The 18,330-nt window shown below is 51.0% G+C and overlaps 1 protein-coding gene across 1 annotated transcript in view; it reads right to left on the bottom strand.

Moving 5' to 3' along the window:
• SIAH1 (siah E3 ubiquitin protein ligase 1) overlaps positions 1-8,897 on the bottom strand; it is a 265,381-nt gene extending 256,484 nt beyond the window's left edge. The window contains exon 1 of the mRNA XM_054710476.1: positions 8,894-8,897. The gene's annotated coding sequence lies outside the window, so the exon portion shown is untranslated. The remainder of the gene's footprint in view (positions 1-8,893) is intronic.
• Between the last annotated feature and the right edge of the window lie 9,433 nt (positions 8,898-18,330).

Genomic DNA, 18,330 nt, shown 5'->3' with positions numbered 1-18,330 from the left:
CTCAGGGTGTCTGCACCGTAGCAACTGCATTTGAATTTCCTAGCAGGGACGTAGGCTCAGCCAACACTCCCATGGATGGATAATTCGAACCAAGCACTACAAGCGAACACAGGGCCGTGCTTCGTATCAGAAGAGCGAGCCGTGATCCGTCGCTTCCTTCCCCGGCACCCTCCTTTGCCAATCACGCCCCTGTTCCTTCCCACGTGGGCGCCGAGGCATGGTTACAGGGCCGTGACGATGCAAAGTCCTTTCACTCTAAAGTCCGGGAGGCCCTGCGGCAGCTCTGGAGGCAGCAGGTGGCCGCCTAGGATGGGCGCCAGCGATCGGGCACAGGCGGACAACTGTGGCGGGCATGAGGGCACCGTGCAGCTGGTCTCTTACGTAACAATCGAGCGACCATTGCAAACCTGCTCTGTGTACGGGTTTTCCACTTCAAACTCACCCCTTTGCAAAGCAAATTCACCCTCTGGCAAAGCTTTGCAAAAGGGGGTGAATTTGGAGCGGAAACCCTGCATTAACACTAAACACATGCCTCAGGAAGCGGCGTGGAAGCGGCGGGGGAAGAGGGAAACTGAGGCCCAGAGAAGCGGGGCTGAGGGGTCTGCACTGCTCCCCGGGATCCCGTGGGTGAGCAACTGGTTGCCCTGGGCGCCTGGCCGTGGACACGAGAGCCCAGCAGCCCTGTCAGAAGAGCCTGGTGGGTGGCTCGTGGCTGGAAGGGTCTGGACGCCTCTCTCCTCTGTCATCCCAAGGTGAGGGCAGAGGCGGGGCCGCCCCCTTCATCTCTCTGACATGTCGAGAGGGAGCTCTGTTCCACGTTATTAGCCCGTAGCAACCAGGCTGCAAGGTGAGGCCCGGCTGCATCCCCCCAGCCTAGAGCCCCACCCCCACCCCCGCCGCACGGTGAAAACAGCAGCTTCTGTTACACGCGTGTGCAGGAAGTAGCCGGAGGGTGCCGATGCTCTCAGAGCCGGGCAGCTTCATCGAGGATTGTGAGATGAAACTGGGTTGCCCCCGTGCCCACACGCAGACGAGAACGTTTCCCCGGAAAAAGCAATAACAGAAGCGGTGTGTCCCTCCTCCTCCTCCTTTGTAAAATCGTTGTAGCGAGCTGTAGCCAGGAGCCACGCACCTTCTTTTCTACTGAGGGGAGAGCAAGGTTTCCCCAGCACACAGCAGCCCTCTGGGGACCCGGGGCAGGAAGAGAGTTATTGCCGAAGCAAGCCTCGAGGGCCGCGGTCTCCAGAGGTATTTCTGGGGGTGATGGGGCCCAGAGAGACACCCCAGAGGATGCGAATGAGGGGACAGCTCAGAGGCCCAGGGTCAGGACTCGAACCCCCTCTCCCCTCAGCTCTAACTGCAGCATCTCTACTATTTAACATAGCAGGGAGCTGAATAGGATGTTGTCATTCTGTTAGCAAAGCATTGTTTTTGTTTCGCTGCTTTTTAAAAAAAATACATGTTTTCCTTGATTTCAGAGAGAGAAAAAAAACACATCAATGATGAGGGAGAATCATGGACCGGCTGCCTCCTGCGCGGCCCACACTGGCCATCAAGCCCACAACCTGGGCATGTGCCCTGACCGGGAATCGAACTGTGACCTCCTGTTCATAGGTCAATGCTCAACCACTGAGCCACGCCGGCCGGACATGTGCTGTGGCTTTTTTAGAGGTTGATTTTATGATGGCAAAGCTATGGTGGACCAAGCCAGAAAAATAATTGTCTCTGAGGGGTGGGAGCAGAGAGAACTTTCTAGAATGATGAGATGCTCCGTCTCTTGAGAAGGGTTGGGGTTACAGGGTGCAGGCGTGTGTCGAAACTCACCAAGGGCGCATCTGTGACGTGTACATCTCATCCTGTAAATTTTACCTCGAAAGAAAAATCTGTGAACAGACATTGACCTCTAGTTAATAACATGCACTCCTCAGTATTTAGGGGAGCGTGTACGGAGGCCTGCAATGTTCATTAAAATGTCCCCCAGAAACGAAGACGGAGGCCGGATGGGGAGCGGAAGGACCGGTGGATGGATCCGTAATACCCAAGGGAGGCGAAGTGTCAGGGACGGCACCTCGGTTGTGGGCCTTCCGACGAGCACTTCCATGTCTCTGTCGTCTCCCTGTTTGTCTGACGATGTTGGTAATTGGAAAAGGGTGCCTTTTATTGGATCAGCACTCTGCAAACTCTGTGGATTAGACTCCCCTGGGGTATTTATTTGAAAAATATACGTTGTAGGGCCGCTTCTTGGAGACTCCGCTTCGGTGGAGCTGGGCCGGGGCCTGAGCTATCCGATTTTTTTTCCCTAATGTTAATCCTCACCCGAGGATATTGTTCCATTGATCTTTAGAGAGAGTGGACTGGAAGGGAGGGGGAGAGGCAGAGAAACATCGATGTGAGAGACATCGATTAGTTGCCTCTCGCACATGCCCCGGGGGCTCAAGGATCAAGCCTGCAATCCAGGTACGTGCCCCTGACCAAAATCGAACCCAGGACCCTCCAGTCCGCAGGCCCACGCTCCAACCACTGAGCTCACCAGCCAGGGCCGACCTGCATTTTTAATCAGCGCGCCCAGGTGAGGCCGCCAGGGAGGCAGGTTTGGGAAAGAGCGGGTTAAACTAATGCTCCTGAGGAATCGATGTTGGGCTGCGTGAGAAAGAAGTCTGGCTCACGGAGCGATGAGCGAGGGTCAGAGCAGGGGCCTCGGTTACCAGGCTCCCCCGGCGATGACGAAGCGCAGCGCGTTTTGAGAAACACCGGCCCAAAGGCAGCAGCATATCCCAGCCAGGCCCCGGCTGCCCTGCCCCCAGCCCCCAAGCGTGTGCTGCAGCCGAGGTCAGAAGGACCCAGTGCATAGTGGGGCCGATGCCGCTGTCCCAGGGGACCCCCTGGTTTTCTCCGGGGCCTCCCAGGGCCTGAGAGGGATGAAGGCCTCAGACGTACCAAGACCCACCACCCAGTCCGAGGAGGCTCCTTCCTGCAGCAAGAGACAAGGAAGTGGATGGAGACGTGAAAACGCACCGTGAGCTAGTTTCACCAGGGGAGGCGGACACGCCCCGCTCACGGCACGCTGCCCTGCCCCTGAGCCTTTCACGTGGACTTGTTTACTTCTCCGGCCTCCGGAGGTGGAGCCCTGCTGAGAGCTGTGGAAACCGAGGCCCAGGGAAGCTGAGGGAGAGGCCAGGGTCCGGGGGCAGGGCCAGCAGATGAATGAGGCTCGGCTACCAGGGCAGGGTGGGCGCTCCCTCCCCTCTACCTGTGACAGGCGCTACTTGAGGCTGCAAACAGCCACAGACAGGGATGCGTTCCCGCCGCTGTGGTCACCCCCGCCCGGGACGCCTGGAGATGCCTGAATGAGTTGTCACGCCCCCCACCCTTGCGTGCTGACAGGGGCTCCCGGCCCCTCCCGGCTGTGACATTTCTCAGCATCAGAACTCAAGCAGACAAGCTCCGCTGGCCCGACAGTGCGGGCAGTCAAAGTTGGCCGCCGTGATGGAGGCCTGGCATTTCCGCCTATTGATCAACGACGGAGGAAAACATGGGAGAAAGACGTGCCAGGGGCTCTTGTCAGAGCTAAATAGAGGCTTCTCCTCTAGGTTTTGAAGGCAGAGAGAGAGAGAGAGAGAGAGGGGAAGAGAGGGAGGGGAGGGGAGGGGAGGGAAAGGGAGTAGAGGAGAAGAGAGAGACCACAAAGACAGGGAAAATTGTCACTTAAAGATTTTGATTGGTTTTTCTTTTATTTTTTAAAATATATTTTTATTGATGTCAGAGAAGAAGGGAGATGGGGAGAGAGAGAGAGAGAGAGAGACATCAATGATGAGAGAGAATCATGGATCGGCTGCCTCCTGCATGCCCCCTACTGGGGATGGAACCAGCAACCTGGGCCTGTGCCTTGACCGGAAATGGAACCGTGACCTCCTGGTTCATAGGTCGATGCTCAAGCACTGAGCCACACAGGCCGGGCTTGGCTGGTTTTAAGGTGTGTGCTGGGGCTGCTGAGAGCGCGGGCCCCGTGACGGCATGAGGGAGGAGTCTGGGTTAAACACTCGATGTTCAAGTGGAGGAGTTCTGTCTGAGCTCAGCAGTCAGTGCGAATGTGGCAGTGGCACCCCCGTAAGGCGACAGCTTCGTGCCCTGAGTGCGAGACAGGCCACGCCTTCCTGAGCTCTGCTGAAGTGACCCAGTTGTGGGTGCTCTCTGTCTCCAGCAGCGCCAGCCCCGCAAAAAGCGGAGGCTCCGTGTACCTTGCTGGGGAGAAGGAAGGAGCATCGGTGTGGCAAGGGGGGAAGGCAGGGAGAGGCGAGGCAGGGAGGCCTGCGCAGGGAGAGCCCGGCAGGTGGGAGGGAGGTGCCCCGGGTGGTTGTGGGCCCGGGGCCTCGTCAGGCATCCTCTCTGAGCCTCCGTTTTGTCGTCTCCTGAATCATAAGGAGGCAGACGTCATGCCCTTGAACGTCCCTTCAGACCCCATGGAAGGATTGCAGTCACGCGCCGGCCTGCAGACCCCGGGCCGAGTGCCGCAGTGAGCCAGGCAGGTTGTCGGTGAGAGCAGGCGTGGCTCTGGGAGAGACCACCCCGCTGCCTGTGGGCCTTCGGGCTGCGATCCCCTCGAGTTCACTTTGTAAGGCTGCGAGGCCAACGTCTAGATGCTTTTCCTTTGCAGGTGGATGTCCTGTTGTTCAATCTGGGGGTGTCCCAGCGGAGAAATGTGGGTTTTAGGGTCTTGTAGACGTTACCACAAAGCTCACTGCACAGGAAGAAGAGCGCGCTGCTCTCCCATCAGGAATCCCGGGGCCGCGGGGAAGGCGGGTTCCACAGTGCGGGCGCCCTGCAGCTGCCCGCCCACGGCAGGTGAGCTCCGATCGCCTTAGCATCGTCTGCTGAAAGGGAGAGGACTCGGCAAGTCCCCGAGCTCGTGTCTCTGCATGTCGTGTGTGCTTCCCGGGGAACAAGAGGGGGCGGAGATGTTGGTTCCGCCAAAGCTGAGGACAGATGCCCGGGGGTCGTCTGCAAAGGCGGGTGGGGTTTCTACTGACAATTAGCTGTTCCGTGGCCTTTGATTCCAAAGGGATTGGGAACCCAGCCTCTTAATGATGTGCAGTCAGCACGCAGAGAAACTTTGTAAGAGAGTGAGGACAAATATTTGAGTAAAACAGACCAGCGAAAGCTAATATAACTGGGATTCCCGATTCTGCGGGACTCTTCCCCCTTACGGACCCAGCCAACGCTGGGACGATGAGGGCGGCTGCAGGGCAGCCACGGTGACTGCTCTCGCCACGGGAGGAGAATGGAACCGCACGGCCAGCCTCACTGTCGGAGAGACGAAAGGTCCCGCGGGCCCTGCTGTTGAAAAGTGGACAGAAGCTCTGGACCGCTTGACCCACCCCTGGGCCACTGCGCCAAGGGTGGCGTCCTCTGCCCCGCCTTAGACCTAAGTGGCATCTGGCTTACCGTGTCACCTGCCCCACGTGGTTCCCAGCCCAGACTTGCCTCGGCACGTCCTGTGTGCTTCCTGCCTGCTCTGTGGTCCGTGGGAGGAAGCGCTGGCACGGCCCACTGGTCTTGTGCTCCTGTCTTGTGCAGGGATCGGCCTCCGGCAGCTCTGTTCACAACATAGGACCCTGCCCCATAGGTCGCGTGGACAATATCAAGCACATACCTGGCCCCAAATCTGTGAGAGACAGAGAGGAGGGTAGTAAACGGACTCAAGTCAATGGCATCTTTTATTTATTTATTTTTAAATATGTTTTTATTGATTTCAGAGAGGAAGGGAGAGGGAGAGAGAGATAGACACATCCATGATGAGAGAGAATCATGGATCGGCTGCCTCCTGCATGCCCCACACTGGGGATCGAGCCCGCAATCTTGGCATGTGCCCTGACTGGGAATTGAACCCTGACCTCCTGGTTCCTAGGTCAACTACTGAGCCAGGCCGGCCGGGCAATGGCATCCTTTAGGGGATGGTCTATGTCTTGGTCCAAGTTCTTTTCTGGGCAGCAAAAGAGACTGACTTTGTTCACTCACTGGAATTAGTATTTAACCGTCTGTGGGTACCTTGGAGAATTACTGGGAAAGCTATAAAAAAAGAAAAAGCTAAAAAACACCGAACCAAGGCCACTCTGGGGCTTTAAGAAATGGTAACTCAGCCCCAGCTGGTGTGGCTCAGTCATTGAGCATCGACCTATGAACCAGGAGGTCACGGTTCAATTCCTGGTCAGGGCACATGCTCGGGTTGCAGGCTTGATCCTCAGTGTGGGGCGTGCAGGAGGCAGCCGGTCCATGATTCTCTCTCATCATGGATGTTTCTATCTCTCTCCCTCTCCCTTCCTCTCTGAAAGCAATAAAAAAGTATATTTAAGAAAAAAAACAAACACACAAAAAAAACCTCGGTAACTTCAGCAATACTCTTTGGGGAGCCCAGGCTGGCCGGGAGCTGCTGCCAGAACACAGGAAGCCCCACCTGCTCCGAATCTCTTTAGATTTCTGATCAGGATTCAAAACTCCAGGGAGCAAGCCTCTGATCGGCATCTCTGGGGTGCTGGGTCTTTCTAGAAATAGGGCAGTATATGGTGCTTGCTTATGATTCCACCAGGCTGTATCCAAAAGAGAAAAGACACTTTTTCACAAGGAAAATGGAGGGATGGTCGCAAGGGGAGTGAATGTTGGAACGTCCAAAACCACATCCCTCGGGGTCACCAGAGACGCCCTGCTCCCGCCCCTCCAGACACGAGGCCACCCTGTCTGCCAGGGTCCCCGAGAGGCCCTGCTGTCCCACCAGCAAATTGCCGTTGCCGCTTCGCTGAGCTGGCTTCCGTTGCTTTCCATCAGACGGTTCCTAACGGAGACGCTATTCATCTCTTTCTCTAAGAAACGAAGCCCAGAGCTGGCCCTTGCTTAAAAGAGCCCCGTGTATCGATCGGGTGGCCCGTACGAAGTCGGTGACCTGCGAGATCGGAATCAGCTGCGCCACACGGACTGGCTGCGTGCTGGCCTCGGCCATGTCCCCAATCTGTTCCCTTCCCTTCTCGGTGCCTCCCCATGCCCGGCCGTGGCCTCTCCGCCGGCTCCCACGTAGATAATAGACCAATGTTTACAGGCAACAGGGCTGGGTGAGGGCGGAAATGCCCTCACAGAAAGCCCGACAAGCCCGGAGCCATGGCAACAGTGCGGACACGGGGAGAGGGAATATGCTTATTAAATCCCATGGCTCCGGGGCCAGTCAAAGGCAAACATCTCCGGACAAGGATGCGCTGCGGAGGAAGAAAAGAAATGTCTCCCTATGAACGTGAGTGGATGAGCAGGGCGGCTCTCCGTGTCACAGAGCTGGGGGGGAGACTTCTGTTAATGGTTTCAGAGTGCCTTTCCAGGGACACTCTCTTGCTTGGAGACAGGAGATTATCATGACAATAGCAATGAGAGCAAGGATGGTAACAGCTCCCTGCTTGAAGCTGTTGCTATGTTTCCAGCACTGTGGTCAGCCGAGCCCTCATGAAGGCCAACAGTCGGGCGGTATGATGAGGCCCCCTACTCACGCACCTCGAGAGACCCTCCTTGTCTGCGCCTCTTTGGGGGACACTCGGGGATTTTTCTCGGTGTTTCGTGGTTACTTAACTAAATTCAGTGGGTATTGACTGACCTCATGGTAGAAAGCTGGAGTGAGAGAATGGCTGACAGAAGTGACGTTGGACATGAGCCTGCCCTCAAAGGGCTCACGGATGTGTGTGGCTCACAATATCCTGTGGGTTCTCGTGGATGCATTTTCCAGTTCTGTGACGGTGGACAGCGCAGGCACAGCTGAGGCAATGTTTCCTGCCGGGGTGGGAGAGGGCAGGGAGTAAGAGAGCATAGAGCTCACCTCGGAGGGTTGAGTCTACATGGTGCACGAGATGGTTCTTCTCTCCCCTGGCATGTTTTTCGAGGATTCGAGTCCTGTAGCTCACCATGAAACCCTCTCTCAGGCTCACCCGCCTGAGGGCAGGGCGCCCAGTAGGCGCTGAGGAAATGTTTCTTGCTCTGGTTCCGAGAACAGAGTGTCTCCAGGTCAGGCGCATCTTCTCTTGGAAGTTTTAAAAATAAAATCCAACCAAGTAGTGCTTCGCTGCGAAAGGTATAGACTGGCATGTTTAAGATGGAGCGTAAATCGTTCTAAGTTTGGACCGTGTGAACGACTCTGAGATTCCTTCCCTTTTGGGAAGAGACAGAGGGGGAGGATGTATTTACATGGATGCAATTAATGATGGCATTTTCTTAAGCGAGGTTAGACTTGAAATAGTACCATCTCCCCAGCCGCAGTCTGGGAGGGTAGGTCTCACACATGCCCTCTGCCTGGGACCCCTTCCCTGCAGACGCTCCCCTGACTGGCTCCCTCCTGGCCCTCGGGTGCTTTTGGTCTAATGTCCCCTCCAAGAGGTTTTTCCCACCGTCCCCTTGTAAAGTGGCTTCTCTCCCATCCTGCAAACACACGCCAGGCACCTTCTTCCACATCTCCCTGTTTCATTGTCTCTGTAGCCCTTATGAGCAACCGGACTTGTCTTGTTTATTTGTTGGATTAGATGTCTGTCTTTCCCAACCGAATGGGAAGTCGTGAACCAGGGACGTGTCTCACCTCCTGTTAGGTCCCTAGGTCCTGCCACACCGCCTGTCACATAATAGGCATCGGATTCATCTTCAAGGGATTGAATGTCCACCTTCACTTTGTACACCAAGGCACGAGCCCTTCGGGATCATGGCCATTTTCTCCACTCGCGTTTGTCACCACAACGCGCCCCGATTGCACTGGTCACATGCACGTGTAAAGGGAATCTACATGATCCCCTCGTCTTCAAGATGCTCGCCGCTGGGGCGCTCTGGCAACACCTCATCTGCTCAACACCAGGGCCATAGAAAAAGCATCCGGACCCACTTGGCCTTGGTTTCCTGGGAAACCAAGGTTGTGTGCTTAGTTACACATGACCGAGCAGGACTCTCCCGGAGGCGTGAGCACTGACGACGCGGGAACCAGCTGCATGCTGCTTGCTCTCTCAAGTAGCCGTGGCCTACTGGCTGTGGCCGAGACTGACAACCAGACTCTCAGCGTACAAAGTGCCCAGCCCCAACGCCACCGGTTTATATCCAAGCTCAGGGGACGCGCGGGCTCCAGTCTGTGGAAGACGTGACTGCAGCTTGATTCACATGTTGTTGATGTACAACGGAGGTCAAACAAACATGGACTGGCACATTCTTCTATTCATGGACACCAAGTCATGCCTATTGTTCTGCTCTAAATACATTCCCTCTCGTGTTGCCTTCCTTTCTGCTTAAGAGGCAGGGCAAGGCCATGGACACGATTCTCTTTTATCTACCCCAGCAACCCCGATATGCCACTCACGTCTCGGGTTCTAAACAATGTAGAATGCTGTGAGCAATAACGTTGCCTGCTGTGGTTCATGGGAGCAAGGATGAATAATAGGCATGTTATGATGGACCAACATACCATTTTTTTCTTAATTAGTTGCTACCATTTAAAAACTGGGAGTTTGTCATAGAAATCCAGATTTCTGGGTTCTCTTGAAGAGTTGGCAGCTCTGGAGGCAGCAAGCCTATGTCACCATAGCCTTCCTAAGAAAGCAGGAGCGGGGGCAAGGGCTTGGGTGTGGGGAGTTTATGAGGAGGAGGATGCCTGAAGCCAATAGTAAGTGAGCAGGAAGAGGAAATGGACCAGAAGGCTTGATCGCCTCCTGGGTGTTAACTTGCCTACATTTTAAGACCTCGCTTGTATGCTAACCAGTTCCTCCCCAAACTTTAGAAAAGTTCTTGAGGCACAAACGTGGCATGTTGTCATCACAAGATGGCTAGGAGCTCGTGTGGTCATGAGATCCTAGCTTAACTAAGGACTGGACCCAGGGGAGGGAACATGGTGTCTTCATTTGCCTTTTTTTAGAAAATCTTCTCATGTCTACCCTTTCATGTGAGGGCAGCTTTCTGGAGATGAGGAGTGAACATGTGCAGTGCCCAAGAGGTTCTCTGTACGGACTCTGTGTGGAGATGAGGTGGGACACACACCCTCTGAGTTATCCTGGACTCCACCTGGCCCGCTTCCCGCACTCAGAGAAACGCACCGTGCCTCGGTAGACATTAGGCTTGTAAGCGCTGAGTCAGGACAGTCAGAGAACATAAAATTTGAAAGGAAGAGAGAGGCACCCTGAACCGATGAGTGAGAAAGCAGGTCTGTCAGGGTGTAATTGACATGGGCAGGAGAACTTCGATGTCCTAGTTTTACTCTTCGTCTCTCTCTCTCTCAATACCCTTCAAAGCCCTGCTCACTTACTTGAGGAGGGAGTAAATGACTCCATGAAGCCCGCAGCTGTTTCTGGAAACAAATCTATGTTCACCAGCCCAGACTCCTGGCTTGCTCCCAGAACAACTGCCCCCTCCCTCAGGGACCTTCACTGTGATGTTTCACCACCACTTCAAGCGCAATGCTCTCCCACAGGGAATCATCCTGTCCACAACATTTTCATGTCCTCCCAAACTTCTGTTAATTCTATGTTCTGATTTTTCTCATGCCCTATTGCTCATAGCTATGTTGGGTGGATGTTGGCTCTCATGGTCTTTCGCTTTAACCACCGCAATCATTTATGATTGGCCTTTCTATATTTGGGATCTCTTCCCCCATAACGCTGCCAGTGTGCTATTTATACAATGCAGAATGGATGCTACTCTTCTTAAAATCCAGAGGCTTGCTGTCAAACATAGCCTAAAATTCTTTGTTCATTGAACAAATAAACACCGAATCCCTGTCTACTTTTTTGCTGGGTGCCGTGTGTTCACAGGGTCCAACACCACAGATACGTCTCCATAGCCATGGTGCTTTAAATGTCACGGAGCTTCCACGAACTTTATCCTCTAGTCCAGTGGTCGGCAAACTCATCAGTCAACAGAGCCAAATATCAACAGTACAACGATTGAAATTTCTTTTGAGAGCCAAAATTTTTAAACTTAAACTTCTTCTAACTCCACTTCTTCAAAATAGACTCGCCCAGGTCGTGGTATTTTGTGGAAGAGCCACACTTAAGGGGCCAAAGAGCCGCATGTGGCTTGCGAGCCGCAGTTTGCTGGCCAGGGCTCTAGAGTGTAGTCCACAAATACATCCATGTTCTCTTTCCTGCTCATGGACCCAAATTATTTCTTGAAACGCTCCCACCTCTACGAACGATTCCAGACATACTGACTGGCAGTTCCCAGAAGGAACCAAACCCCTGGAGGAGAGGGGCTGCTTTATTAGTTTTGCGAGCATATGGCACAGCTACAGGGACCCGGGGAAGGCTCCCTGAGTGAACAGATGAACGGCAGACAGCCACCATGGTAAAACTAGGACGAAGCAAGCGAGGCACCTAGGATGCGAAATTTAAGAAGGCACCCACTCTTGGACTGTACCCTGGACCTTTTTTTTTGCCTCGCCCTAACCTGGGGCCTGGACGGCCATTAGGAGCCAAGGATTAGGAAGAGCTGTTTGTGTGGGCTGTGCATAGTCCTGAAAAGACCATGCAGACCCATGTGAGCTGTCCACGGTGCTGAAAAGGCCGCACAGCCTTCCTGAGAGCTGTCCATGGTTCTGAAAAAGCTCACACAGACCTCGGTGAGCTGTGCACAGTGCTGAAAAGACTGTGCGTGTTCCTGTGAGCTGTCCAGCGTTCTGAAAAGAGAACACAGGCTTTTGCGGGCTGTCCAGGTTTCTGTTTAGAAATGGAACATCTCTGGTTTCCTTTGCCTTGGCGCAGGCCTAGTTCTCCATAGAGCTTTGTGTGAGGATTAAAGTGGCTAAGGTATGTGGCACACCACGTGTCCAGGCCCCCCTCCAACATGCATCAAGAAGACCAGACAGAATATACCTCTGTGATTGGCTTCTGAAAAACAGATGCAGTGCATTCCGATGTGCCCAGGGAAGCTTGAAAATACTGACTCCCTACTCTGTGGGGCCATTATAAAAAAAGTGTTCTCCAAATTGTCTCTATCAATAATATCCAGGAATTTTCAAATTGTTCTGGGATAGCTTTCAATCCCAAGAGCTAGCAGCTATTTAAAGCGTTTGTCTGCGTCTGCCCAACACACCTCATCTCATGACTAAGTTAGAACCTCAGTAAACAACCTGAATGATCTCTACTTGTGTTGCCAAAATTCTGGAGAGGCTAAAAATTCCCCCACTGAAGTTACCCCACAGAGCACAACCTTTATCCAGAATGCAGACCTGAGTTAAAAAGAGAAGTATACGTTCCTCTGTGACAGCCTGCATTAAGACAGTTTACTATCTTGTATGGGTTTTTGATTCTTTAAGTGAACCAAATAAACACGTGAAAAGGTGTGTTGATTTTGGTCGATTTTTCAAATTGTCTTTTAAAATACAGACTCAGTTTGGTGGGAAATTTCATATAGCAGGTGCATGTTGGAGGGGAGCCTGGGCCCTGTGGTGTGCCACACACCTTAGTCCCAAAATTAATGATGGACTTTACCTAGTCTAACTTCTGCATTTAACAAATGAAGAACCTGAGGTTAAGGAATCAAGGTCATCCCATGAGCTGTGGTAGAGCTGGGATAAGGGTTCAGGTTTTCCAACAGCAAGACATGCTCTCCTCCATCCCCACGTGTGGAAATTCATCCTTCCCACAAGTCCTGGTCACCTGATGCCAACATGATTAAGGAGAACATATAAAGGAAAAAAGATAATAATAATAATAATAATAATAATAATAATAATACTTACTCTGTCCCAGGCACTTTTCTTTAAATAGTGACTCTATGACATAGATATTACTGTTGTTGTTTGTTGTTATTATTGCTGTCATAATCATCATCCCCCTTTTGCAATAAGTAAATTAAGGCTTAGAGGGGTTACATAATTTACACAAGGAAACAGAGATAGTAAGTGACTGAACTGGAATTGGAATTTAGATTTGGCTGCGAAAGATCTACCCCCCTCCCCAACACACCATGTTGCCTTCCTGTTTTATTCCTTAGCTTGCTTCCTTGGAAAACATTTGGTTTTATGTTCATCTGCATAAAATGCACTAAATCTCTGGTGATGACAGTGTTTAACATTCCAACCAGATGCAGCTGAGCAGATCGATGCATGAGGTAAATCACAACACAGAGGATGAAGTTAATGGGCAAGTTATTTAGATGTCTTATTATCCATAATTACATAAGCTCAGTAGAATTCAAATGAAGGGAACTCACATTGTGATGGTTAGCCACACCTGGCTAAATAATGTCTGCTATTATTGTTTTTATTATTATTAACAAAAATAACAGAGATGTATCAAGTGTCTGTTATATGCCAGCTAATTTATAGACCTACAGTCACACAACCCTCAAAACAACCTTGCAATATAGGTATTCGTAACCCCATTTTATGGATGAAGAAACCAAGGTCCAGAGAATTTAGATAATTGCCCACCTTTTAATGTCATTTTGGCCAACTTTGATGCTTCCGGGACGTGGCCTGCTTCAAATGACAAACCACTTCCCAGTGGGGCTGATGCCACATTCTGCTAATCCCGCCAGGGCAGCAAGCGCTGGCTTATTTAGTTTTATTTTTGTTCCAATGCATTTTGGCGTCTATGGTGGTGGTGGCTCAGCAGAACTGGATGGCTTACCATCGCCAAGCACATCTCTCATCACCCCACTGCTGAGCTGAGTTCCCGTGGCTCCCTTGTCCTGGAAAGCCCTTCTTGTCATCTCCAAAGACACAAAACTCCCCGATCAAGGTTCACATGGCAACTCCCCCTTTTTCTTCTCCCTGACTTCTGCTCCAGAGAATTAACCTCAACTTCCTCTTAACTCCCATCAAATTGCAGCCAAGTGACTCATTGCTTCTTTCTCTGCTCCCTACCAGGCATTGCACTTAAAAACTGGATTGGTTAAACCAGTGGTCGGCAAACTGCGGCTCTCGAGCCACATGTGGCTCTCGAGCTGCAGTTTGCCGCTCTGTTGACTAATGAGTTTGCCGACCACTGGGTTAAACAAATACATCATTTCTTGAAACATCTGACGGTATTTATTGTATTTTACCTTTTGTTGTGTGTATTCACTTCCAGTTTGCTTTTATCCTAATACATGCTGAATGCTTTGAATATAAAAATCGTACCTCATTTATCTGCCTACTACACCCTTAAATGCCTAGGAGAGTGCTTTGTGCAAAGGAGATAAAAACAACAAACAAATGTTCAATAAATAATTTAACATTATTAGGAAGAGTATGTCATTTGAAAAAAAATGAGAATACAATTTACATAAATTACCATCTTTTAATGTAATTTTTATTATTATTACTATTATTACTATTATTATTACTATTATTATTATCTTCTTTTCCTTTATATATTCTCCTTAATCATTTTGGCATCAGGTGACCAGGACTTGTGGGAAGGATGAATTTCCATACGTGGGGATGGAGGAGAGCATGTTTTGCTGTTGGAAAACCTGAACCCTTAACCCTTTTAATGTCATTTAATGAAAATGGACCTAATCACATACAAAGTAACCCAGCAATGCAAAAAACAACAGAAAAAGTAACAGCAAAAAACCTGGAAATGAAAGGAATGCAATACTCTACATTTCGTTTGCTTTTGTTCTTGTTTTTTTTTTTTTTTTTAAGTGTTGTGTTATGTTAATCTATATGACCTGCCCCCAATCTCCAACAAAAGAACATGTTCAGCAAATTGGTGCCAGAGGAGAGTTACACCCGGAAGTGAACCTCTGAACAAGGGAGGAGGACCCCATCCCACTCTGGGGCCCACTGACATCTGCTCCCTTGGAGGTCATGCCCTGCAAGGATTCAACCATTGAACCTATTTCTGACTTGACTTCAGGTCTTGGAGCCCAGACACCTGGCTCCATGCGGGTCTTTTTTTTTTTTTTTTAATGACCAGGTGGTTTCCTGGCACCAGGCAGGCTTTTTCCCCGCAGCCGGTGACTTCACTCTCGGCCATCTGCGCGCTCACCACCTGCGACCAGCGCGCATACAACTCAGTGGGGTGGAGTTCTTGTTTTTGTGGTTGTTGCCAGCGCATTTTTTCCCTCTTTTTGAACATTTCCTTTGTACGTTTAAAGAGTCCTCAGCCATGGGCAAGGTGAACAACTCGGGGACACGACGTTCAAAAGCTCCGGGCGGCCTGCGGCTGCCACGCAGAGGTCTTGGGAAAATGGGAGGTGACTCCTTAAAAGTTCTTTTTCAATTACAGTTTATAGTCATTACTCTTTGGTATCAGTTTAGGTGTGTACTCGTAGCATAGGGGTTAGGCCTTTATACACTTTACAAAGTGCACCCCCCCCCCTTATAGTTCCAGCACCAACTGGCACCATCCATCGTCATCACAATATCACTGACGGTATTTCCTATGCTGTGCTTTATACCCTGCGACTGTTTTGTAAATGCCAGTCTGTGCTTCTTAATCCCTTCACCTTTTTACTCAGTTCTCCATCCCTTCTGCCCCTGACAGTCATCAGTCTGTTTTCTTTCTTTTTAAAAATTATTTAATTTAATCTTGAGTTCATGGAGGTTTATTTTTTTAACTCTCACCTGAAGATATTTTTTCCCATTAGATTTTTAGAGAAAGTGGAAGGGAAGGAGGAGGGGCAGGGAGAGAGAGAGAGAGAGAGAGAGAGAGAGAGATCGGATGGTTGCCTCCCAAACGCACCCTGACAGGGGCCAGGGATTAAACCCGCAACCGAGGTATGTGCCCTGACCAGGAATCAAACCCCTGATCTTTCTATCTGCAGGCTGATGTTCTAAGCACTGAGCAAAACTGTACCTGTGAGTCTGTTTCTGCTTTGCTTGTTCATTTATATTGTTCTTTAGATCCCACCTAAGTGCCATCATATGGTATTTGTCATTCTCTGTCTGACTTATCTCACTTAGCGCGACACCCTCTCGGTCCATCCATGCTGTCACAAATGGTAAGAATCTTGTCCTTTTTCATGGCCAAGTAGTATTGCTCTGTATCTATGCACCACAGCTTTTTTATGGAAATGTGGGTGACGTGCTCTTAATGGACATTGGGTGTAGGTCCCCTTTCCTATCCCGGAGCACTCTGGACTCTACCATCTCAAGCTGTTTGGGAAAAGTCTTTCTGATGTTTTCAGGATGAGAATCCAGCCCACGCCCGACCTTTGGGGCTGATTAACTTCCAAACCTGCTTTACAACACTCTGTATTTTTCCTGAAGCTGGCAGCGGTAGTGCTGTGTGTGGGGGGGAGGGGGTCTCTTCAGGGTAGATACTAAATGGGCTGTGCAATATCCTCTGGGCTCACTAAGTTAAAACCCCAAAGGGAAGGCACAAAAGGAACTCCTCAAAGGATCAGAGGAGGGGACAAAACATTTCTGAGACGCCAAGACACTCTTGCAAGAAGTTCAATTTCAGTGACGCGTGTGCTGTTTGATGGTACGGATGCCTCTTCCTCTCTCTCTCTCTCTCATATACACTGAGAGGCCACTCAGTATATATATATATATATATATATATATATATATATATATATATAGAGAGAGAGAGAGAGAGAGAGAGAGAGAGAGAGAGATTAGAGGCCCAGTGCATGAATTCGTGCATGGGTGGGGTCCAGCTAGCCTGGCCTGGGGTGGGGGGGACATGGGCAGTTGGCCGGCTGGCCTGCCTGCTGGTCGAACTCCTGGTCGAGGGGACAATTTGCATATTAGCCTTTTATTATATAGGATATACACTGAGTGGCCAGATTACTATGCATTCAGAGATCATCATAATCTGGCCACTCAGTGTATATTTAAATTCACTAGTAAGAAAGTTTGAGAATCAACTGGCAAAAATATTTCCAAAGGCTGATTAGTTTGGTGAATTTATCTTCCATCAGTGACCTGGGACAACGCACCTGAGGGAAGCCCTCCCCCACCTCGGGCACCGACAAACCTGCGCACACAGGAAGCACCTTAGAGCTCTCGGCGGAGGCCACGCCCAGCGAGCCACAGAGCGCTGCGTTGTTATGGAAATGCAGGGAGATGGGTCACAATGCGCTTTCTGTCTATTCTCTGTCTATTCTCGTCTCCGCCATAGAAAGCTCTCAGAGACAAGGCCACTGTGTGCACTCTGCCTTCAGAGACCGTCATCTGGGACGGCTTTCCTCCACCGGAAGGCCTCAACGGCCATGGTGAATGGGTTCCCACCGAGGGGAGGGCTGGCCTCCTGGAACGGAGCCGTGTGCCTCTCAGATGTGTGTGTTTCTCCCGTTCTGAGGAGAGCAGCCGCCTGGCTCCAGGTTTACAGCAAAGCTACCTGTGCTTGGAGGATCTGAAGAGAAGACACCTCCATGGCTTTATTTTTGTTATTCTTATTCTTTCATTGATTTCAGAGAGGAAGGGAGAGGGAGAGAGAGAGAGGAACATCAATGATGAGAGAGAGTCATCGATTGGCTGCCTCCTGCACACCCCTACTGGGGATCGAGTCCACAACCCGGGCATGTGCCCTGACCAGGAATCGAACCGTGACCTCCTGATTCCTAGGTCGCCGCTCCACCACTGAGCCACACTGATAACTACAAATGACCCAAATGCCCATTAACAGGTGACTGGATGAATGAACTATGGTAATTCATACAGTGGTTTACCACTCAGCAATCAAAAGGAATGAACTGTTCATAGATACAGAAAACAGACTGACAGCTGTCAGGAGGGAGGGGGGTAGGGAGGCTGGGTGAAGAAGGAGAAGGGATTAAAGGGGGAAAAACCCACTTCATAGGCAGACAACAGTTTGGCGATTACCAGAGTGCAAGGGGGTAGGAGAGGGTACAGGGGGGATACATGGTGTCGGAAGGAGACTTGACTTGGGGTGGTGAACACACAGTACAATATACAGATGCTGTGCGGTAGAATGGTACCCCTGACGCCCATACAGGAAGACCCTACCCTGGGAGAGTTCTATTTCAAAGTCTACCCTCCTGGGCACTCCCAGCATGGAGGCGTGGTATGCGCCTCTTTATCTCGGGCTGGAACTTGCTACCGAGTTTAGATCTTTGCTGCGTGCCTCAGCGCGTCGGCGTTTAGCCCTCTTCTGGGTGGTTGGGGAGGGGAGTCATTGCCTAGGGTCCAGGCGCAGGAGCTTGGAAAAGGGTGTTTGCATGTGAATCTTGGGCGTCCACCTCTTGCCTCTCAGCCCCGCCTTATAAAAGGCAACTGGGGTGGGGTTCACCTCCGTGTTTCATGTAAAATTCTGGTGGAAGACGTTATTTTTAAAAAATTTTATTGATGTTAGAGAGGACGGGAAAGGCAGAGAGAGACAGACACGTCAATGATGAGAAAGAATCATGGATCGGCTGCCTCCTGCACGCCCCCTACTG

This window comes from Eptesicus fuscus, chromosome 21 (genome assembly GCF_027574615.1).
Source record: "Eptesicus fuscus isolate TK198812 chromosome 21, DD_ASM_mEF_20220401, whole genome shotgun sequence".
Classification (NCBI taxonomy): Eukaryota; Metazoa; Chordata; class Mammalia; order Chiroptera; family Vespertilionidae; genus Eptesicus; species Eptesicus fuscus.
The sequence above is the reverse complement of the archived record's forward strand: the minus strand, read 5'-3'. Positions and strand labels throughout refer to the sequence as shown.